Source organism: Nyctibius grandis, chromosome 2 (assembly GCF_013368605.1).
Source record: "Nyctibius grandis isolate bNycGra1 chromosome 2, bNycGra1.pri, whole genome shotgun sequence".
Lineage (NCBI taxonomy): Eukaryota > Metazoa > Chordata > Aves > Nyctibiiformes > Nyctibiidae > Nyctibius > Nyctibius grandis.
Window position 1 is genome coordinate 125,230,059 of NC_090659.1, and position 23,532 is coordinate 125,253,590.

The window sequence follows — 23,532 nt, forward strand, 5'->3', positions numbered from 1 at the left end:
CCAAAACCACAGCACGTTGCAGGGCTGATACTTGCCCGGGTACAAACATGACTAAGGACATCTCCTCAGATGCTGGCCTTCAGCCGCACTGCTCCTGCCCATGTTTTCAGGGACAGCAGCTCTATTGCTATAATCCCACAATCAGCTTTATTTTTCTTTGCAAAGCAAAACTGTGTAAGGAGAACCCGCACAGTTTGTCTCAGGACCACGTGTCTACGCAGCAGCGCGACCTTGCGAGGCACAAAGGCTTGTCTGACAGCGTAAGAGACACCAGAGCACACTCACTCCCATCACATTAACATTTTAACATATACAGCTGTCTTACCCACAAGTACACTGCATTCCTTTAACGTATAGCTCTCCAAGAGCAAGAGCCTGGAGATCCAAACAGAAAAAAACCCCACATCCTTACGCAAAGGAGACAGATTAGGAAACACTTGTGATAAGGAAAATATCTCCAGCCAAGCTGTCAACCTTGCACTTTAAATTAAGGCTTTTAATGAGGACTTCAAGCACTCTGCATTTCAGTGATTAGCTCAGAGCTAAATATGAGTTTAGCTGCTTCATTTTAACACAGATTCTGCCTCCAGGTTTCAGGCAGGAGCAGAAACAGAAGAGAAGTACAATTGTGAGAAGCTTGTAGGCTGGTCAGACACCAGCAACTTCTGAAGCTAATGCCAAAGCCCAAGCAGGGGGATAAACTCACTCCTAAAATAAGAGCCACCCACCACTATGTATTTACAGAGCAAGCGGTTCGGGAGCTCATAGGACCCAGCTCGTGAGCTTAGGGAAAAAATGAGGCAGTAATATATAAATATTTCTGGCAGGCATTTTGATATCTGTGTAAAAGCTAGAAAATAGGGCTTACAAGTTCAGCGTACTAAGTGCAGAGCAATCCTTTCTGATAAACATAATTTGCATGTGAACAGGAAGGCATCTAAAAATAGACATGTTGAGAAGCCGTAGGTCTCGCCTTACCTTTTGGCTTGATGAATTCCAGGGCTCCTAACAAGCCCAAAACCACCCACAAATTACAAGAGGACTGTGCAGCCGTTATTATTGTGCAGATCTCTAAGCTCCAACAGCCAGCTCATGGTCACAGATAGAGAAACTGTTGGAGTGAGTCCAGAGGAGGCCACGAAGATGATCAGAGGGCTGGAGCACCTCTGCTATGGAGACAGGCTGAGAGAGTTGGGGCTGTTCAGCCTGGAGAAGAGAAGGCTCCTCAGAGACCTTCTAGCACCTTCCAGTACCTGAAGGGCCTACAGGAAAGCTGGAGAGGGACTTTTTACAAGGGCATGGAGTGATAGGATGAGGGGGATGGGTTTAAACTGAAAGAGGAGAGATTTAAATGAGATCTTAGGAAGAAATTCTTTGCTGTGAGGGTGGTGAGATACTGGCCCAGGTTGCCCAGAGAAGCTGTGGCTGCCCCCTCCCTGGCAGTGTTCAAGGCCAGGTTGGATGGGGCTTGGAGCAACCTGGTCTAGTGGAAGGTGTCCCTGCCCGTAGCAGGGGGGTTGGAACTAGATGGTCTTTAAGGTCCCTTCCAACCCAAACCAGTCTGTGATTCTATGATAAATCACAACCAGAGAAGCTCGAGAGAAACAAAGCAAATTATGCAGCTGAATTTCTCCCTGGACACCCAGACCAGGACACAAGCACTGCCTGTTTGCTGGATTTCAAACTGCAATAGGTCTGACTGACAGTTTAAAGTCTCATCGACAAGATGCATGTATAATTAGTAAGTAGATTGACACCAAAATTCCCACAATACCTGCAAACATAATCACTGCTGCATCAGGTGACTGCCTACAAAACATCACCTACTTGACAGCCTCAAGAAACTTCTTTATGGAGCTTCTTCATACGAGGAAGTAGTTGGGTAAGAAGGAGACACACTGGTTTTGAACATAAACTTCTTACTTTCTCCAAAAAGCCTTTTTGTCTCCAAAGAAAGGTCAAAGAGTTGGATGATTCCTTCCTACATCTTAATAGCTGAGACATGCAGGAAATATTTTAATCCCCAGGAAAGCATTAATTACCTCTTGGCAAAAAAAAAAAAACACCCAAAAACCAAACTCACACACACAACAAAATCCACCCAAATATCACAGAGTGACCTCACCACCGTGGTAAATCCCTGTAAACAAGCTAAGCCCTCTCTATCCATCTCAGATACAGGGTTTGAGCACCAGACGCAACTCTGGTTAGCATGACCTGGGAAGCCCCCAGGGCCCACCTTGCTCCTTGGCAGTATGATGGAAAAGAGCTTGATACAGTGAGGGGACCTGAGGCATGGCCCTGAATATATCACAGTTTTACCACCATGCTCCAAGGTTTTGCTCAGAAAAGAGCTCTGCAATGAGCACATGAGTTTCAGATGGGGTCCCACACAAGAGACACCTTGGGAGGGCCAAGCCTGCCCCTTAACATCAGGTTTCTACCCTGATAGCAAAGTCCTAGGAAATTTAGCAGGACAGCAAGCCTAAACACGAGCCTCAAATCCTCTCCAAGCTCTTAAGTAACCTGCTCCAGGATTAGCAACTTCCCAACTACTTCCCAACAACCTCATGGAGCACTCAGTGGATCACCCCACCACCCCACAACCTTCAAGTACCAAGTCCCAACCGCTAGCCACAGGGCTCGAGCCATCTCCACACCTGAAAATTTAACACATTTTCTTTGTTTTGCTGCAATTCTGCAGTAGGCAACCAGGCCATTCACTTGATTTTAGACTTAGGCAATTTGCTTTATGATTAGGTGACTGTCAACTCTAGAGATTCATCAACATGAGGTAAGTGGCCCAAGACATAATCTATTAGGGTGGCTCAGAAGAACGCTTGGACATTGAAGGTACAGCCAGTCCATTACATCTTTTTAAATCACAGACTGGTTGGGGTTGGAAGGGACCTCTGGAGATCATCTAGTCCAACCTCCTGCCAAAGCAGGGCCACCCAGAGCATGTTGTACAGGGTCGCATACAGGTGGGTTTTGAATATCTCCAGAGAAGGAGACTCCCCCCGTCCCTGGGCAGCCTGTGCCAGGGCTCTGGCACCCTCACAGTAAAGAAGTTCCTCCTCATATTCAGATGGAACTTCCCATGGTTCAGTTTGTGCCCATTGCCCCTTGTCCTGTCACTGGGCACCACTGAGAAGAGTCTGGTCCCATCCCCTTGACACCCGCCCCTAAGGTATTTGTAAGCGTTGATAAGATCCCCCCTCAGTCTGCTCTTCTCCAGCTGAACAGCCCCAGCTCCCTCAGCCTCTCCTCGTAGCAGAGATGCTCCAGCCCTCTGACCATCTCCGTACCCCTCCTCTGGACTCTCTCCAGTAGTTCCTGGTCTATCTTGAACTGGGGGGCCCAGAACTGCACACAGTTACTCCAGGTGTGGCCTCACCAGGGCCATGTAGAGGGGGAGGAGAACCTCCCACGACCTGCTGCCCACTCTTCCTCATGCATCCCAGGACACCACTGGCCTTCCTGGCCCCAAGGGCACATCGTTGTCTCACTGGGAACTTGCTGTCCACCAGAACTCCCAGGTCCTTCCCTGCAGAGCTACTTTGCAGCAGGACACTCCCAGCCTGTGCTGGTGCATGGGGTTATTCCTCCCTAAATGCTACACCCAAAATACCTATTCAAGGAAACTCTGGTCTTCACCTTGTGCTATTTAAGTCAGATTCAAGAGGCTTTCCCTGAGCAACCTGTGCAAACGTGAGCCTGAAACTCAGAGCTGCTAAAAACAGCAGACGACCAGAATATTTCTGCACTGTGCATCTAACCTCAGGCTGGGGGAGGGAGAAGTTTCTTTTCAGCTCACCAAGGTGGGGGAAGGGAAGCAAAATGCAGGGACCAGATATTTATAAAGAGATTGTACAAGTTACAGCAGAGTTTTAAGAGAAATGGCAGGATTTAAAAAGAAAATAAATAAAATTAAAAATTAAAGGCAAGCTTGCTTTAAGGGGGAAAATGTAAGATAAAAGCTGCTTTAGCACAGTGCCACATGGTAAATCTGAAAGTGAAACAGAAGCTTTTGAGTATTCCCAGACACAAAGAGCATAAACTTACAGCCCATCACCTCCAAGTCCTCCGGGATCCAGCAACCCGGACCCCAAGCACCAAGCAAAGCCTCACAGAAGGCACAGCTCCCGAGCAGAGGACACGGTGGGTAAAGAGCAGGAGGGTTCAATTTTGTCATGACTAAGGAATTATGTTAAAACCAGTACGAGCTGTTTCCAAGGAGGAGATTAGCCACCAGCGGGACTCTGCATAGACATGGGACCTCAGTGACGGAGCTGGTGCCTGGATTTGTGCATCACCCCAGGCAAGATGCTATTTGCCTCCCTCCTATCTGCATCTCACCCTTCATCCAGTGGGGAAAAAAAAAAACCAAACAGCCCTCTTCAATCTGGATCAGAAGCCACAAAATTAAAAAAAAAAATCAGTGCGAAAGAAAAATTCACAGAAGAAACATTTTTCATAAAGCTGACCCTGCCCAAAGACCAGGCAGGCCAAAGAGACAGAGCTCAATCACGACGTGTAATGGATTCAGTATGTGAAAACACGCGGTGCATCGAGATAGGCACGAGCACAGAAAAATCTCTCATTGCCACCCAAGAAGGTCCTTGTTTGAACACCCTTCAGGGGAACACTCTGTACCTTGAAACCACTCCTTGGCGCAGAAATCTTACACAAATATTTAATTACACATAAAAATAAGGCTTTTTTTTTCAGGTTATGGAGCAATGACAGGCTATTTAACCAAATATTCAAGCATTTGTCCTGCCAGTACCTGTGGGTATTTTTGGAGGAAGTGGGGAGAAGACAGTGGTTAGCTAAAGAGGAAAAAGCAGCAAAGCCAAACACCAGTGTGCAGCTTTTTTTTTCTTTCAGAAGTCAAGACATGCATTAAAGTAGCTGTATCTAATCACTGTTTATAGAGGGGCTGGCAGGCAAATGCAACTGCTATGAACAGCCTTTTAAATCCCTTTTCCCAGCATCGTGCTTAGATTATTCCTACAAACACCGGCAGCGTACTTAGGGTCAGGGAATGGAGCTGGAAAGGGAATATTTTGCATGGGGAAGAAGGAATGAGGTACCTGCGTCCCACACACACACACACACACACAGGATATTGAACCCCTGCAAGACCCTCCTGGACCCCTGAGTGGGCAAAGGTTGTCATCTCCATAGTATTTTAGCATAGCTGAGGAAGCAGCTCATTGGTGTGACACTGCCCTCTCCTGAGCAGAGGGAACTGCTCAACTTCACATCCAGCTCAATAACATGATTTTGGGGAAGCAAACACCCTACTGCAAAGAGAGAAGCCAAGAGACACCACTCACCTCACAAGAGATGCAGTTGGCACCGGCAAAGCCCAAAGCAGCTATAGCCTCCTCACACCAACAGCACTTGTTATTTCCCTGGAGAATGGTGAACTACCAGAGTCACCTCTTCCCCCACCATTTGGTCTCTTAAAGGATAATTACCAGCTGCTGCAGCCTAACGAAGCCTCTTTATGGCCACAGCCAAGTGGCTGCCAGGTGGATCCCCTCACATCATCTCAATACCATCAAGAAGGTGCAAAGCATCTCATTATAAGGCTTTTGGGCAGGAGCACAGCCCTGCTGGATGCATTTTCTCAAGGAAAAAAATAAAAAAAGAGTTTCAAACCAGCATCGCAGCATCCAGGGAAAGCATGTTCCTACACCCCATGTTTGTAGGAAAGCTGCTCTCAGGAGGAGCCCTAAGTGCCCATCCACGTCCACCCCCAACACTTTTAATGTTAGCGATAACCACACCTTCACACACAAGCCTGTAGCTGTACAGCAGCAACACCATGACTATTTCAAAGGTGCAACCAGACCCTTTTATGTTCACCCTCGGGAAGACTCACAAAGCAAGTTAAAGGACAATATTCCCCGCAGGTGTGTCTGTTAAAAGGGGACCCAGCTCTAACTTCCACCACCTGTGAGCATCAAAGGGCCTCTCAGCAAACAACAAGGTGACTGAGCCATCTGCTACTGGCACCTTGACCTCAACCTACGACACCATTTGCAACCGTGAGTTACCATCACCTACACAAAAACCACAGCAAAACCCTAAATATACTGATTTTTGGCATTGGGCTGTGTGAAACATGACGGCAATTTGAATGTAGTTACTTGAGACCAAATACAGAATCACAGAATCACAGAATCAACCAGGTTGGAAGACCCCTCTGGGATCATCGAGTCCAACCGTTGCCCTGACACCACCATGTCAACTAGACCATGCCACTAAGTGCCATGGCCAGTCTTTTCTTAAATACCTTCAGGGATGGCGACTCCACCACCTCCCTGGGCAGACCCTTCCAATGTCTTATGACCCTTGCTAGAAGAAATTCTTCCTAATGTCCAACCTGACCCTCCCCTGGTGAAGCTTGAGGCTGTGTCCACTTGTCCTATCGCTAGTTGCCTGGGAGAAGAGGCCAACTCCCGCTCCGCTACAACCTCCCTTCAGGTAGTTGTAGACTGCAATAAGGTCACCTCTGAACCTCCTCTTCTCCAGGGTAAACACCCCCAGCTCCCTCAGCCGTTCCTCGGAGGTCAGACCCTCCAGACCCTTCACCAGCTTGGTCGCCCTCCTCTGGACTCACTCCAACACCTCAATATCTTTCTTGAAGTGCGGGACCCAGAACTGGACATACTCATGGCAGTTTAATGATAAAAGTGCAACAAATAGTCCCTGGCCCTTGCAGCTGGTTCAGTGTCTTATTATCATCTTCCAGGTTCATAAAAGCAATTTGCTGCCTTGCAAAAACGAAACCCTTTATCATTAATTCCAAGCCAGCAGTTTCTGAATCTACAACCCGACACCAAATAAATTTGATTGAAGCAGAACTCGTTTTCTCAGCGCTGCTCGTTGTCGACGCACGAGACAAACATCAGTCAAGCTTCGCCTTCAAGAACAGGATTCATCGCACGGAAGAGCATAACGTGCAGGACGTGATTATTTAACAAAGTACAGCTTGACAGAGACACCCACTCTGAAATTAACTCTGCCTCAAAGCAGAGCTCATATTAGAAGTACCTTCTAAATCACAGAGAAATACTCTGCAGCTAAATATCGCTGGGACATCGGCGTGAAGGTGCTTCAAGTCCTGACGGAGGAAAAATCTGTGAAAAGAGGAGGCTTTGAGGATTCAGGATGCATCACTGCTCAGGTGGGTAAAGGCTGTGTAATGTATTAACGGGCTGCTTCCCGCAGCAAGCTGATGACCGGTGAACGTAAATGACAAAATGCAAAGCAGGAAAGCCATTTACTTCAGCTTTTCCCCAGCCACACCTGCCAAGCACAACCTAGCAATTTCTAACGAGGGAAGAAGGTAGAAGGCATTTATCCTGCATCTCTGGGTGATCCAAACCCCCCAAAAAAAAGCTCTTTAAGAATAAGCACCGGACTAACTTTTGCTCATTAACAGCAACAGTCTAAATTTCCTGGCAGCTGGGAGCAGCCCAAGGAGAACACAGCATCCCAACAGTGTGGTCGGGTTTAACATTCTCCGTGCAGAGCATAACTTTCTAATGGAGAAAAACCTATAAGAGCACTCACTTTCCTTCACACAGGAACAAAGAGCCAGCAATGACAAACATAATTCAATTTTTTTTTTTTAATTTCACATGCAGCATGGTCATGACTATTCCAATCATCTATCCGTAATCCCTTTCCAGCCCCGAAATAACCCTTAAGCCAACACGATTACAAGTAATAATAGTGGCTGTACAGACTCACCCCTACAAACCCAAAGCACGGGGAGTTTGACAGAGCCAGGGTGTTTTGTTTTTTTTTTTCTGGCTGAAGAATCCCCATTTCCATCTTGCCAGGGTGAAATTTCGCAGCTTCAACATCAGGAATTGCTACAACAGACCTTTTCCAGAGCAAAGCTCACATTTCGACTGCAACTCCTCAACGCCCAGTTTTCTAGGCGGGGAATATACAGGACTTGGGAGAGAGCTTCAATAAAACAGCAATGAGATTTTTTTTTTTCCCACCCTTCTTTTTCCTGGATTACTCCTTTTTCCGAGCAATTTCTTTGCAGAGCATCAAGACAAAATAATACCCTCTACATCCACCCTCTTTTCTCAGTGCTGGCAAGAAATTTGGGATCCTTAACACGGGGCTTTGCTCAAGAAGGGGGGGGGGGGATGTCCCCAAGAGACATCCAGGCCACCCCTATCGCATCCTCAGAGGGTGCCAGGAGTTTGGGTGCTGGACGGGCACAGGGTGCTCCTCCGGCCCGCGGCAATAAATCTCTCTTGGGATTTTGCTGCCTCAGGATTTTACGACGCCGGACAAGCCCTGGGGCCAGGGGACACTGCAGATGCCATTATTTTGAAAGCCATTATATTTGAGATTTATGGTGTATAAAAATGAAGCATTACCTGTAAAACAAGTATGGCCTAAAGGAGAAAAGGGGGTGGCCAGATTCACGCCCTGGCAACTGAGGAGGGGTGGTCCTGGAGACCTGAGGGGTACCCCGAGACCTCTCCCTGGGTGGGTGCCCACCCATGTCCCCCACTACACGGTGGCACCCCCTCACCTCTCAACTTTGCTTGGGATGCTCCCGGCCAGGTAAGCCACGATGGGGGGCGGGGGTATACACTGTTTTGTGGGGGACGGAGAGCAAAGAAACACCTTTTGGGGCAGGAAACACCTTTTTGGACAACAGAGCACCTTTTGGGGGTCAAACCCGGCATAGCTGTCACACACCCACCCCCCCACTCTCCGGCTCAGCATCATCCCCCCCGCCCCCCCCGGGGTAACACTGCACCCCCCTCCCCGGGTAGGTGGGGGGGGAGAGTCAAAAATCCACCCTTTCCTCCCAGTCCAACCAGTCCAACCCTTTACCTGCTGCCGCTGGGAGATCCTCCAGGTCGCCACCCCCAAGGGAGGGGGATCCCCTGCCCCGCCGAGCGATGCGGGGGGGAGGATCAGCGGGGGGGGGGGGGGACACAGCGAAGGGCCGGGAGGGATGGAGGTGGCACCACCGTGTCCCCGTCCCCGCAGCCCGGCGCGGCTCGGCTCGGCTCCGCCGCCCGCTCCCGGGAGCGGGGCGGGGGCTGGGGCGGGCGGCTCCGCCCCGGGCAGCGGCAGGAGGAGGAGGAGGAAGAGGAGGAGGAGGCAGGCTGCACCCGAAGGCTTGCAGCCTTTCTCTATGGGGTGTGCCTGAGGGGATGTAGCAAACCTGTCAGCAGTGGGGTGCCCCAAGGGGTTTGGGGGGTCCCCTGCACCCCTGCCAAGGGAAAAGCCTTGACCCCGCTCCATGGTGCTGCCCCAAAACCTGGGCTCTGGGAGTTCCGTGGGTCTGGGAAAGCCGTGGGGTGCTTGGCACTGAACCATGGGGTTTGGAAACGCCGAGCCCCAAAACGGCAGCGAGCGCCCGGCTTCATCACACGTCTTCATCACACACCACCTCCGTCTTCCTGGAGAAGAGAAGGCTCCAGGGAGACCTTCTAGCACCTTCCAGTACCTGAAGGGGCTACAGGAAAACTGGAGAGGGGCTTTTTACAAGGGCATGGAGTGATAGGATGAGGGGTAATGGTTTTAAACTGAAAGAGGGGAGATTGAGATGAGATCTTAGGAAGAAATTCTTGGCTGTGAGGGTGGTGAGACCCTGGCCCAGGTTGCCCAGAGAAGCTGTGGCTGCCCCCTCCCTGGCAGTGTTCAAGGCCAGGTTGGATGGGGCTTGGAGCAACCTGGTCTAGTGGAAGGTGTCCCTGTCTGTGGCAGGGGGGTTGGAACTAGATGGTCTTTAAGGTCCCTTCCAACCTAAACCATTCTGTGATTCTATGATCCCTCCTCTGCATATGTCTGGAAATTGTCCACCCCAGGGAACAACGTGCACATATGCACACACACACGGGGTGTAGCTGAAATAGAAAGCCAACCTGGAAAACCTCTGCAAGTTAGACCAAATACATGGCCCTAAATGCCCTGGGCTGCTGGTAACTGGGCACCAGTAAATCCCCGTTTGGCAGCAGGGAGTGGAGTGGTCACGAGGGAAAATACATCATTCATATTTCTGTTTCTCAGGTATTTATATTGAAGGCACTTGTGTCACAAAGCCTGCTAGGAGGGATGTTTTGCGCAGTGGGTTGTTCCCACCTGGGTGGATGGAGGAGGATGAAAAGGGTCAGGAACAGGTCTGGGCTTTGCAGCATCCTGATTTCTTCTGCTCCTGTAAATGGGCACTTTCCAACCCACCCATTATTTATTTTTCCATCCACTTTCATTACCTGCACTTGGTCTTACCTTAAAGCCTGATCAACCAAGCGTGTAGGTGCACTATGGACAGGTCCCACACACCTCATCTGCACGCCATGGGCATCCTGGTGCAGAGTCCTCGTGTTGTAGCAGTTTGGGGCAAGGATGAGCATTTTGAGGTGTCTATACCCACTCAGGACTTGTTTTCTGCACGCTGTGACAAGACAGATGTATCAGGGTGACAAGGATGTCCAGGGCTGCCCAGCACTGTGGACAAAACTGAACTGCATCCTTGGTGTGAGTTTTTTGCCCTTCTTGATGCAAGCTGGCAAAATACTCACCTGAGAGCAACAGATCCCTTTCTTTCTGCAAATTGGCTGTTTTCCACCGTCTTGGCCCATGCTTGGAGCCAGACCTAGAGGTGTTGATGTGTTGGAGCGAGTCCAGAGGAGGGCAACCGAGCTGGTGAATGGTCTGGAGGGTCTGACCTACGAGGAACGGCTGAGGGAGCTGGGGGTGTTTAGCCTGGAGAAGAGGAGGCTCAGAGGTGACCTTAGTGCAGTCTACAACTACCTGAAGGGAGGTTGTAGTGAAGTGGGAGTCGGCCTCTTCTCCCACGCAACCAGCGATAGGACAAGAGGACACAGCCTCAAGCTTCACCAGGGGAGGTTCAGGTTGGACATTAGGAAGCATTTCTTCTCAGCAAGGGTCATTAGCCATTGGAAGAGGCTGCCCAGGAAGGTGGTGGAGTCACCATCTCTGGAGGTGTTTAAGAAAAGACTGGCCATGGCACTTAGTGCCCTGGTCTAGTTGCCATGGTGGTGTCAGGGCAATGGTTGGACTCGATGATCCCCGAGGTCTCTTCCAACCTGATTGATTCTGTGATTCTGAAAAGACTGGAGGTGAAAAATCAGAATATAAAGTCTGATCCAAAGCAACGATCCCCAGCCCCAGCAGAAGGGACGCGGGGTTGCGTTACAGGCAGCGTTACAGGCAGCGCAGGCAGCGGTCCCGGTAGCTGTTTGCCAAACGCTTTTCCTTACAGTACTGCTGACGGCAGGCATTTCACAACCAGAAGTCCCTCAGAGCTGTGATTATCTTAAATCCTGATGAAAATATATCCTGCGGGAGCATTTTATTCGCTGCCTGGTTGCTAGGTCCATTGAAGAGCTTTAGGATGTGTTTTCCCACAGACTCAAACGTGGACGTGCAGGGGGGTACGGGACAGACGCGGGTATTTTGAGGCACGTAACAAAGTTGTGAGCGTAGGTCCTTGTGACTTTGCCAGACCTTAAACATGAGGGGGGTGAAATTTTACATGCTTGGGTGTCTGCCTAGGGATGGTCTCCTCTTAATTTCAGCAGAAATAGTTGAGCCATTTGTAAGATCAAGGGAAAAATATTTCCTTCTGGCACCGGGAGAAAACATTCTTCTAACTCGCCAGGTTCCAGAAACGCTGCAGCTGCTCCTAATGTCAGCCAGTAATTTGCTTTTTACCATCCATTTGCTGAGTAAAATGCCTCCGAAAAGAATCGGAGTTTGCACATTTTCAGAATATTTCTCCGACTTGGCCAGTTGAATCTGACGCAGGCTCCCGCCAGGGATGCGGGGCTGGGGAAGGTTTCCTCCTCAAGCCACCTCCGAGCAGCTGTGAAGAGAGGAATGAAGAGCAGAAAGACCGTCTTTCCCCACTGCTAGCAGCTCTTTGGCTGCTAAAGGCCGTGCAATGTCAAAAAAAAAAGCCACGAAGCGGACGATGGAAGGAAACTTCATATAAATTTCGAGACAGCTTCTAGGAAAATAGATGCAATTTGACAGTGGGGGAGTTGTTTTCAGGTTTAAAAGTTCCTTATCCCATGCTAAGAGCCTTGAATGCTCAAAGCTATTTTAAATATCCCCCTCTGGCACAGCCAGTGCTCATTCCTCACCGTATATCCCCGGCCACATTAATTTCAATACGATGCACCTACAAAACCCTCATTAAAACCCTTTTTTACTCCTGTGACATGCGCAGAATCACAGAATCAATCAGGTTGGAAGAGACCTCTGGGATCATCAAGTCCAACTAAGTGCCATGTCCAGTCTTTTCTTGAACACCTCAAGAGATGGTGACTCCACCACCTCCCTGGGCAGCCCCTTCCAATGGCTAATGACCCTTGCTGAGAAGAAATTCTTCCTAATGTCCAACCTGAACCTCCTCTGGTGAAGCTTGAGGCTGTGTCCTCTTGTCCTATCGCTGGTTGCCTGGGAGAAGAGGCCGACTCCCACTTCACTACAACCTCCCTTCAGGTAGTTGTAGACTGCACTAAGGTCACCTCTGAGCCTCCTCTTCTCCAGGCTGAACACCCCCAGCTCCCTCAGCCGTTCCTCGTAGGTCAGACCCTCCAGACCCTTCCCCAGCTTGGTCGCCCTCCTCTGGACTCGCTCCAACACCTCAACATCTTTCTTGAAGTGCGGGGCCCAGAACTGGACACAGGATTCAAGGTGCAGCCTCACCAGTGCCGAGCACAGAGTACTCACAGTGTGTGATCACTTTTTAAGCTGCTCCATTAGGACCCGGCTCAGCGCCGATGCTTTAAACCAGGGGTGAGTTTCAGGCGTAGGCAGATTTCACACCACATCCTGAAAGTGTTTTGTTATACACTTATGGAAGGGGAAAACTGGTTCAGAAGGGAAATTTTTGTTTTCTGGCAGGGAAATAGGAGACTGGAGATCTGGCGATGCAGAAGGGCATGACATGCAAAATCTTAGAGGAGGCGGTGCTTCGGTATTTGGGGTGGGGGGACGGTGAAGAAGATGCTGCAGTTTCCTGTGGGAATGGGAACAGAGGGAAGGGGGTGAACAGTCGTTAACCACAGCATCACCCTCCTCCAAGAAAAAGTGGGGTTTCATCCCCTCTGTAGGTAGAGGAAAATCCTCTTTTCCTCCTTACAGGCTCATGGGAGGGAAGTCTTTGCTGCAGAAACACTTCCATGAGTCCTTTGGATGACCCAGCCAAGGATCTTTTTTGGTGTCTTATCATAGAATCACAGACTGGTTTGGGTTGGAAGGGACCTTAAAGATCATCTAGCTCCAACCCCCTGCCACAGGCAGGGACACCTTTCCTCTAGACCAGGTTGCTCCAAGCAACCATCCAACCTGGCCTTGAACACTGCCAGGGAGGGGGCAGCCACAGCTTCTCTGGGCAACCTGGACCAGTGTCTCACCACGCTCACAGTCAAGAATTTCTTCCTCAGATCTCATCTAAATCTCTCCTCCTCAGTTTAAAACTGTTCCCCCTCGTCCTGTCACTCCATGCCCTTGTAAAAAGTCCCTCTCCAGCTTTCCTGTAGCCCCTTCAGGTACTGGAAGGTGCTAGAAGGTCTCCCCAGAGCCTTCTCTTCTCCAGGCTGAAGAGCCCCAACTCTCTCAGCCTGTCTCCAGAGCAGAGGTGCTCCAGCCCTCTGAGCATCTTCGTGGCCTCCTCTGGACTCGCTCCAACAGCTCCATGTCCTTCTTCTGTTGGGGGCCCCAGAGCTGAATGCAGCACTGCAGGGGGGGTCTCACAAGAGCAGAGTCTTGTTCCCCCCCAGTGTCAGAGCATTTTTGGATGTTGTTTTTTTGCATTTGCTGCTGTGCTCAGGGATGGGAAGGTGACTGTAGGAAGGTTTGGGAAACAAGTCAGGGTATGTTCAAGCATTGGAACAGGTTGTCCAGGGCAGTGGTGGAGTCCCCATCCCTGGAGGGATTTAAAAGCCGTGTAGATGTGGTGCTGAGGGACATGGGTTAGTGGTGGCCTTCGCAGTGCTGGGTTAACGGTTGGACTTAATGATCTTAAAGGTCCTTTCCAAGCAATTCTATGATTTTATGGTGAAAGCACAGCAGATTCCTCCATGACTGGCTTTTTGGGGAAGAGCAAGGAACACCTTGGCAGTGCACTTGGCAGTGTCAGGTTAATGGTTGGACTTGGAGATCTTAAAGGTCCTTTCCAACCAAAACGATTCTATGATTCTGATTAATTGATGATGTAACTGACGCCACATCTGGACGGAGGGCACTGAGCAACACCTGGACATTCGCAATACTATCTCAATTTTGTAGAAGAAGAAAATGGAGCATGAAAAAAGCAAGGTCAAATGTATCCAGAAGACGTCTGGCAGGAAGCGAGCCAAGACGCATACGTCTGCCTGTGTGTCTGCCTGTGTGTGGCAGCGGAGCCAGCGGGAGGCAAATCCCCATCACGGCTGCCCAGTAGCCCGCAGAATCCGACCAGCCGTGGGCGAGGGGAAGGAAGCATGGTGAGGGACACGCTATTGTTTTGCCCACCATGCAAACACTCGGGGAATGCAGAGCAAACAGGAGGGAGATCTGCGCTTTCCTGTGTTTGTGCTGCGAATATTTTCATTAAGGTGCTTTTTCCTAACTCTTTCTCCGAGGCCTTTGTGCCTTTCCTAAGTGTAAGGAGGGTGTTGATTGCAAGCGTCCCCTTAGGCACAATTATTTTACCATAATAACATTACAGGGAGAACTTGCAGAGCTATTTTGCTGTTACATCCCCTTTATTTCAACCTCTCCTTCACCCTTGTTTTCTTATGGGTCCACCCCAACAAGCCCATGGAAGGTATCCAGCCCTGCAGCAGGAGCGGTGGTGGGTTTGAGAGCCCTGAAGAGATCAGAGGGTGAATATGTGAATGTTTGATGTTACCCAGCAACTAGAGACGAAGACAGTTTGTCCACTAAGGAAATGCTTTGCCTGTTTGCACAATGTTTGCCTGCTCCGTGGTAGGTTAACCAGCAGCCCCGCAACCCGTTCAGGAGATAAGATGAATGTATTTAAATAGGAGGAAAGTTGCTAGCATGGATTATCACTGCAGGTAAATCAGGTCCCAGCCACCCTCAGTCTCCCCTAGTCACTGCACAGAAGCCTTCCAGCATGGGGGATAAACTGTGACCATATCGAGGGTCCAAACAGTCATTAAAAAAAAAAAAAAAAGACTAATTTTGTCCTGGCACAATCTGGAAGAGAGAATTACAGTCAGCACCCTGCATCCCTTCCCCACTGTCAGAATAAAATACTTTGTGGCGTGTCATCAGTACAAAATTAGCCCTGAGCACGTCTTCACATAGACCAAGCAGCTGGAAGTCAACAACAAAGTCAACTGAGGAGACAAACAAGGATTTTTATTTTTTTTTTTAGCTGTTATGAGAAACAACTGGGGAAAGCGATGAACAGAAGCAGAAATCTCCTCGTTTAATGTCTTTATTGCCAACTAGGTGCTCCTCTGCTGCAGGGATGTTATTTAAATATAGGCTGTTTTATATAAATAAATGCAGAATATGACATAAGGTGCATTATCAGATTGGTCTCACTAGGTATTTCCTCTTCTAGCGTATCTGAAAGGTGCAGTCAAGCCCTCGAACAGACAAGCAGAGTACACCTGGGCAAAGGTTAACCACAGTTTGATCACGCCGTTGGCTATCCCAGCCCCATCTCCCCATGCGGACAGCCTCTCCACCACCGTCCTCCAAATCAATTCCTCAGGAGCAAAGTATGAACTTTCCAAGCGAGTGACCCTGTAAGCTCAGAATAAGGAGCTTTACTTTCCAGAGTAAGGATAAAGCTGGCAACATCCAAACAGCGGGTTGCAGGAAGCATTGATTGTCTTCAGATGTGCAAAGAGGCAACACAGAATCATAGAATGAATCACAGACTGGTTTGGGTTGGAAGGGACCTTAAAGATCATCTAGTTCCAACCCCCCTGCCACGGGCAGGGACACCTTCCACCAGACCAGGTTGCTCCAAGCCCCATCCAACCTGGCCTTGAACACTGCCAGGGAGGGGGCAGCCACAGCTTCTCTGGGCAACCTGGGCCAGTGTCTCACCACCCTCACAGCAAAGAATTTCTTCCTAATAACTCATCTCAATCTCCCCTCTTTCAGTTTAAAACCCTTCCCCCTCGTCCTGTCACTACTTGCCCTTGTAAAAAGTCCCTCTCCAGCTTTTCTGTAGCCCCTTCAGGTACTGGAAGGCTGCTAGAAGGTCTCCCCAGAGCCTTCTCTTCTCCAGGCTGAACAGCCCCAACTCTCTCAGCCTGTCTCCAGAGCAGAGGGGCTCCAGCCCTCTGAGCATCTTCGTGGCCTCCTCTGGACTCGCTCCAACAGCTCCGTGTCCTTCTTCTGTTGGGGGCCCAGAGCTGGACACAGCACTGCAGGGGGGGTCTCCCGAGAGCGGAGCAGAGGGGCAGAATCCCCTCCCTCGCCCTGCTGGCCACGCTGCTGGGGATGCAGCCCAGGACACCGTTGGCTTTCTGGGCTGCCAGCACACGTTGCCGGCTCATGGTGAGCTTCTCATCACCCATCACCCCCGAGTCCTCCTCCTCAGGGCTGCTCTCAACCCATTCTCTGCCCAGCCTGGATTTGTGCTTGGGATTGCCCCGACCCATGTGCAGGACCTTGCACTTGGCCTTGTTGAACTTCATGCAGTTTGCACGGGCCCATCTCTCAAGCCTGTCCAGGTCCCTCTGGATGGTGGAGGATATAAGGATAGAGGATATAAGGAGGGTATAAGGACATAAGGATGGAGGAGGGGGAGAGGTTGGTTGTCAAAAGATGGGAAGATCTGGAGGAGCCAGAAGGAGTATTTGTCGTGATAGTGGTCCAATGGCAAGGCACGGGATGTCTGCCTCCATCGAGGTGTCCAGGGGGAATAGCACCCTGTGCCTTCCTTTCCCTCTGAAGCCCTAAATGACGTTGCCCTATAGCAACGTCTTATGCAAACAGCTCCTGGACAGGCACCACAGCCCTTTAAAGGGCTTGGTTGGAGAAACATGGGTCTGATCACAGCCTCCTGGGTGGAGGTGAGGTGGGAAGTGGTACATGTTCTCGTGCAGATGTCTTAATTGACAAGTACAAACACTGCCACAAAGGGTACCCACAACTGAGTTGGTGGCAAGTCTCAGTCCTGTATCCCGAGCTTTTGACATTTTATTTGTTGGCATTTTGTCCCACATTAAATACACAACTGGAAGTAATGAACCCATCTATAACCCTCAGCTCCTGCTCTCAGTATGAAGGTCAGGATAAATAGAGGTCTGCTACAGGGGAAAAAAATAGACATGCAAGAGTACAAAATCTCATATTGCCTCACACATCGGCCTTCATTACCAAAGGTCTACGAGTGCCAGAGACATTCATAGCTGTGTTCAATTAGTGGAGGAGTAAAATAAATATCTAGATGTAAGTCTGGACTAGTGGGTTCCCTTCAAGCTCGGCTGAGGGGCAGGGACTTAGACCAGACGTCTCGCTCCCCATCCCCCTATGGCCTGCAGCTGGCCTCGCTCATGAAACACGTGTCTGTTGACTATAGCCACACATTGTTAGCAGAAAGAGTACATCTGGTGTCCACATGAAGGTGTTTGGAGGAGCGAGGCATCTTCTCGCCTCCAAAGTGACTGAGCACATTGACCCAGCCAGCAGCACTCGTCACTGGGATGCAATGCATGGTGTTCCCAAGACCTGTCTGTGCATCCTCCTGGTGCCAAGGAGCAGTTCCCATCTCCTTTCTTCCCCTCTATCCACACAAACTAGCATCACACAGATGATGAGTGTACAGACGGGACAGGTCTTTGGTCCTGCTACTCCACTCTCAGTGCTCAGGGGTCAGGAGGATGCAGTTGGAGCACTCTAAGATGATTATATACCAAATCATCTATGAAAAGGTATGAATTAAGATCACACTGAAGCTCTTTGCTTCTGGAAGGGAACATCTAGGCACCACCAAGGGTGGTCCTCTCCTTTTTAAAGCCACTAAACCAGCATCCTCCTCACTACCTGGTGATTCCCTGAACGAAAGTAGTTTAAGGGATGAAAATCCAGTCCTGAATTGGTGGCAAATGAGACAATTTCAAGCCTGCAACTCCTTTTCTGAGATGTGCATTTAACTGTAGGTGGGAATAGCTATCCACCCACTGCCAGACTGTGTTTATATATATTGTGAGAACTTTAGGGCACGTAGGCATCTCTGAACTAATGAGTCAAAATGACTCGGTCTAACAGCGTTTTCTAGGTCCTAGATGTGGTCCACTTAATAAACAAACGTGGCTGAAACAGCAAGGAAAGAAATGTATTTGTCATTGTGTGAAGCAAGCTTTCCCTGCCCTTCTGAGAAGGAGATTTACTAAAGACACCTCTGATACCATCTGGCCCGAAGAGTCAGAGAGGATGAGTGTGAAGGCCAAACCTTGCTTGCATCAAAATCACAGAAACACAGAATCACAGAATCAATCAGGTTGGAAGAGACCTCGGGGATCATCGAGTCCAACCATTGCCCTGACACCACCATGGCAACTAGACCATGGCACTAAGTGCCATGGCCAGTCTTCTCTTAAACACCTCCAGAGATGGTGACTCCACCACCTCCCTGGGCAGCCCCTTCCAATGGCTAATGACCCTTGCTGAGAAGAAATGCTTCCTGATGTCCAACCTGAACCTCCCCTGGTGAAGCTTGAGGCTGTCTCCTCTTGTCCTATCGCTAGTTGCCTGGGAGAAGAGGCCAACTCCCACTTCACTACAGCCTCCCTTCAGGTAGTTGTAGACTGCAATAAGGTCACCTCTGAGCCTCCTCTTCTCCAGCCTAAACACACCCAGCTCCCTCAGCCATTCCTCGTAGGTCAGACCCTCCAGACCCTTCCCCAGCTTGGTCGCCCTTCTCTGGACTCGCTCCAACACCTCAACATCACGGTGGGTTTTGCTGGAGGAGCTCCCATCGCATCCATCCTGGAAAGCAAACCCCAGTGTCCTCCCAAGCGCCGCTCGCCAGCACACAGGGCTGCATTGTTTCCTCCTGCTCCTTGCCTGCCCGCCCCTTGTTTTCTCTTAACATTAATCAGAGGCTTTTCGATGGTGCCTTTGTTCTGTGCCCGCACATCACCGAGCATGGGAAGGTCTGGGCTCATGGCTTATGTTCCTGATGCCAACACAGAAATCTCTCTTTATTGACAAAAACGACCATCGATACAGTTCCTCCCGGAGGACTTTCACCTGCTCCAGCCTGTGCAAGGCTTCAGCCACATTAATATGACTTTAGAGGTGATGTTTACATACAAACACAGACAGGCACACAATCAGACTTTTCACAGATGTGCAGTGCTCCAGTTAATATTAAACACCACCTTCGGGTGATCTCTCTCCACTTCCCCAGACCGAGAGGAACCTGCCACATTCCTCTCATAGCTTCTTTGCAGGTAGCTGAAATAAAACCTCTTGCAAGCGGCTCTGCCACAGACCTGACCTGTATCCCTGAACAAAGCCCCTCTTATTCAGCGAGGCAAAGAGGAACATTGGTTTTCTGATTATCTCCATCCCGGAGATTTCTCGGACAGAGACGCAGGGTTTGAAGATCTCTGTTCGGTGACCCCATAACAGGGACTTTATCTGCAGGCTGGGATGAAAGACCCATCACAGCCTCTGGCTCAGTCTGTCTGTGATGGAGCGTGTTTGCACAAACAATGCCGAAATTAAACCCCCAGAGTTCAAAATCTCATCGTCTGAAAAATGCTTCGTGAATCCATTTCCCTCCCTTTCTAATAAAGAAGCAACGTATTTTCTTCCTGATACAATATAATGTGGTTTTACATGGTGCTGTTCCAGTGGTTTTTACTAATTTAACCTGTAAATTGCTTTTTGATGGGTAAAATACAGCACATGGGATGCATCTGAGTTCAGTTTTCCAAGCATCAGTAACTATGCACAAACATCAAACATACTCCTCTGCTGATGTCAGAGCAGGATTTTGGGGTGTGTTTGGCCCATCAGGGCTTTAATATAAGATCTTGAAAAGATGAATCCTCCTTGCAAAGTGCTAGCCAGTATTCGGGTGGCCTACGCTCATGGAAAGGATTTTAAGCAGAGTGGAGCAGTCAGCATCAGAGCTGATGTTGCCTGAAGGTTGGGTGCACTTGAAAGGTTCAACACCTGGACCTGGGGGTCCTAGTGGACAGCAAGATGACCATGAGCCAGCAATGTGCCCTTGTGGCCAAGAAGGCCAATGGCATCCTGGGGTGGATTAGAAGGGATGTGGTTAGCAGGTCAAGAGAGGTTCTCCTCCCCCTCTACTCTGCCCTGGTGAGGCCGCATCTGGAATATTGTGTCCAGTTCTGGGCCCCTCAGTTCAAGAAGGACAGGGAACTGCTAGAGAGAGTCTAGCGCAGAGCCATGAAGATGATTAAGGGGGTGGAACATCTCCCTTATGAGGAGAGGCTGAGGGAGCTGGGTCTCTTTAGCTTGGAGAAGAGGAGACTGAGGGGGGAACCTCATTAATGTTTATAAATATGTAAAGGGCAAGTGTCATGAGGATGGAGCCAGGCTCTTCTCAGTGACATCCCTTGACAGGACAAGGGGCAATGGGTGCAAGCTGGAACACAGGAGGTTCCACATAAATATGAGGAAAAACTTCTTTACAGTGAGGGGGACTGAACACTGGCACAGGCTGCCCAGAGAGGTTGTGGAGTCTCCTTCTCTGGAGACATTCAAAACCCACCTGGACGCGTTCCTGTGTGATATGATCTAGGTAATCCTGCTCCAGTAGGGGATTGGACTAGATGATCTTTCGAGGTCCCTTCCCTGTGATTCTGTGAACACCCCAAAAAACCTTCACTAGTAAAGCAGGACCACTCTCCTCTTCTGGTGCAGAGTGTTACAACCTACTGCAAAGAGTGTTACAACCTGCTGCAAAGAGTGTTAACCATAAAGCCAATGAATCGGTTCGCATAGGAAGGGTAAATGCCGGGATGGATGAAGGGGGTCACCTCTCATCATGCAAAACCAGCCTGAGCATAACTGCGGCGTTGGACCCCACGTTTGTGTGTCAGAGCCAGGGAGGACTCATGGTGGGAACCAGGCAAGCGGTGACTCAGGAGCAAGAGTCAGCAAGACCTTGTGTGCCACCACCCAGGAGGACGTGCACGTGGAAACAGCACGAGTGCCTTAAAATAGCCGGAGGTGAGTCAAGGGGCAGAATTGTCTGCGTGCTGCCTGTCCTTTCCTGGAGCAGCTCATCTCTGGCCCCAAATCCTCCATGAAGCCTTTTCCTAGGAGGTTTCTAGCACCACGTTAAGAGCTGAGACCACACACCCTCGCCGCTCCATCCGCATCACTAATGTGCCACACTCGCTACCCACACGGGTCTATCCCTGCATTCCAGCCCAGAGTCCTTAGGCAGCATCTGTGCTCTCCTGGATGAAACCAAAGTGGGGTATGAAACAGCAGGAGGAGGCAAAGGGCCTGGACACAGCAAGGATTTCACTTCTGCAACCAAGCTGTGCTGGGAGAGTTCCTGCTACCTCCTCATGGTCACCAGCAGCAAAATGGTCCCATTGAACTGGGAGCACTAGTTGGGCCAGGGCTGAGCCAGCACTTAGCTGCAAGAGCTCCTTGTCTCTGGGGTCCTGCAGTGCCAGGGCAGGATGAAACCCGAGGGAGTTTTGGCAACTAGCATACAAATCCCTAAGGATGCAAGACAGGCAGGATGGGTAGGGCTGGCTGCATGGCCAGGGAGAGCAGCAATGACTATTCCCAGCCCGTGGTCAGAGCAGGGTTGGGCAAAGCAGCGTCAGAGCATCCCACGTTCCTGGGGTGGGAGCATGGGCTGAAGGGACAAGTCAATGTCTTATGGATGGATTTTGCTAGCTGCAAAGATGGATGGCATTTTGCCTTCATCACCTGGACTGCAAAATCCACCAATGCTCATGACACTGGGATACTTTGTGCCAGCCCCAGTGGGAAGGAGGTAGTGATGTGAGAGCAGCATCCTTCTCTGCAACCAGCTCATGCTGAGGTCCATGGAGGAGATGTGAGCTAACTCAGTCCTGGTAGATTAAAATAACCCTGGGATCCCCACGTTCAGTGCAGCAGGTTGTCCTCGAGGGACAAGCAGGACAGAACTGTAGGCAAGGATTACATGTCCTGCCATTGCTTGGGCAAATGAATCCAAACCATCTCCCAAGCAAAGTCTGGGCTCACTCTGAAGATGCCGTGGCTAGTAAGGCCCACACAAAAATGCTCCCTTCGAATCAGGTTTGTAAAAGCCCCTAAAGTGCCCATTTTGGCCCATTTCATGCCTAGATAGGTCATCTCGGCACCTCGCTCTTAGGCAGAGGGTGGATCCCAGGTCAGGTATGTAGCTGCCGTCTGAGAGGCTCTCGCAGCCCCAGCAGCATGGAGAACCTGCTGGTCTCGTCTCGCTTCCAGCTTCCTGCTTGACCTGCCAAGAGCCGATCCCAGGAGGAGGCATCTCAGCTGGGCAGCCTCCTTGCCTGCTGGAAGCACGATGAGAGCAGAGAAACATGTTCAGCCTCTCCTCCTTTCCTTCTGGGACCAGACCTGCCCTGTCTTCTTCTGGTTTCATCTTGAGTTCCCCCTCCTTTTCCTGGTGTAGGAGGCTTTTTCCTGCTTTGAATGCTCTCTGATGCTGTAAACACATCTCTTCATCCCTCCCATTGCCAATCCTCCAACCCAGAAGCAGTTGCATTGTGCTGGCAGACACCTCAAGCCCCATGTGGGGTTAGCAGCCACCCCAGCAATCACCATGGTCCTCTACACCGTGGGGGGACTGGTACGAATATGCTCATTTTCAGCAGCACAGAATCACAGAATCAATGAGGTTGGAAGAGACCTCTGGGATCATCGAGTCCAACCATTGCCCTGAAGATGCAGAGCAAGGGCATCTCCACTCCTTGGGGCAGATTTTCCCCTCTTGGTTTGCAGGGCAGGTCGGAGAGGCCATGACAAATTTGCTTTGAGCATGAGGTAACGTCTGGGGTGGAAAGGTTACAACAAAGCCGCTTCCAGTATTTACGCTAGCGAGACCAGCAGCCACCGGCAAGCTGTGCTGGGCAGCGGTGCTGTAATGAAGAAAGCAAATATTATGGTATATAGGTCTAATGAGCTGCTGCTGCTTTTTAATGCTGGGTCCATCCAGAGAGAAAAGCCTCCTTAAATAGCTGGAATTCCTCCGACCAGCACGGGGATGAGAGGAATAATATTTAGAAGAGGAACACACCCCACATAACAGCGTCTCCATGCTGGGTGGAAAGCAGAGAGCAGCCGGCATCTCCTGACCACAGATGGTTCCCATCAGGATGAATTTTTTCTTGTTAATCCCAAAACAAGCTTGAGATATATTTTTATTTCAGAGTGAAGTGAAGAAAAAAAAGAAAATCCAACATGACCCACTGTTTTTCTGGCCTCACTCCCTGCTTGGCCTCTGCTCTGAGGAAGCACAGAAAATTCATTTCGTGTTAGAGACAGGTCCTA

The 23,532-nt window shown here is 50.0% G+C and overlaps 1 protein-coding gene across 2 annotated transcripts in view; it reads right to left on the bottom strand.

The window, feature by feature from the left end:
• Positions 1–9,078, bottom strand: part of GDPD5 (glycerophosphodiester phosphodiesterase domain containing 5) — a 189,827-nt gene extending 180,749 nt beyond the window's left edge. The window contains exon 1 of one of the 2 annotated variants that reach the window (XM_068421281.1): positions 8,887–9,078. The gene's annotated coding sequence lies outside the window, so the exon portion shown is untranslated. Of the gene's footprint in view, positions 1–7,068; positions 7,138–8,886 lie in introns of those variants that run through there. The other variant, XM_068421288.1, reaches the window with a different exon arrangement.
• Positions 9,079–23,532: the final 14,454 nt, after the last annotated feature.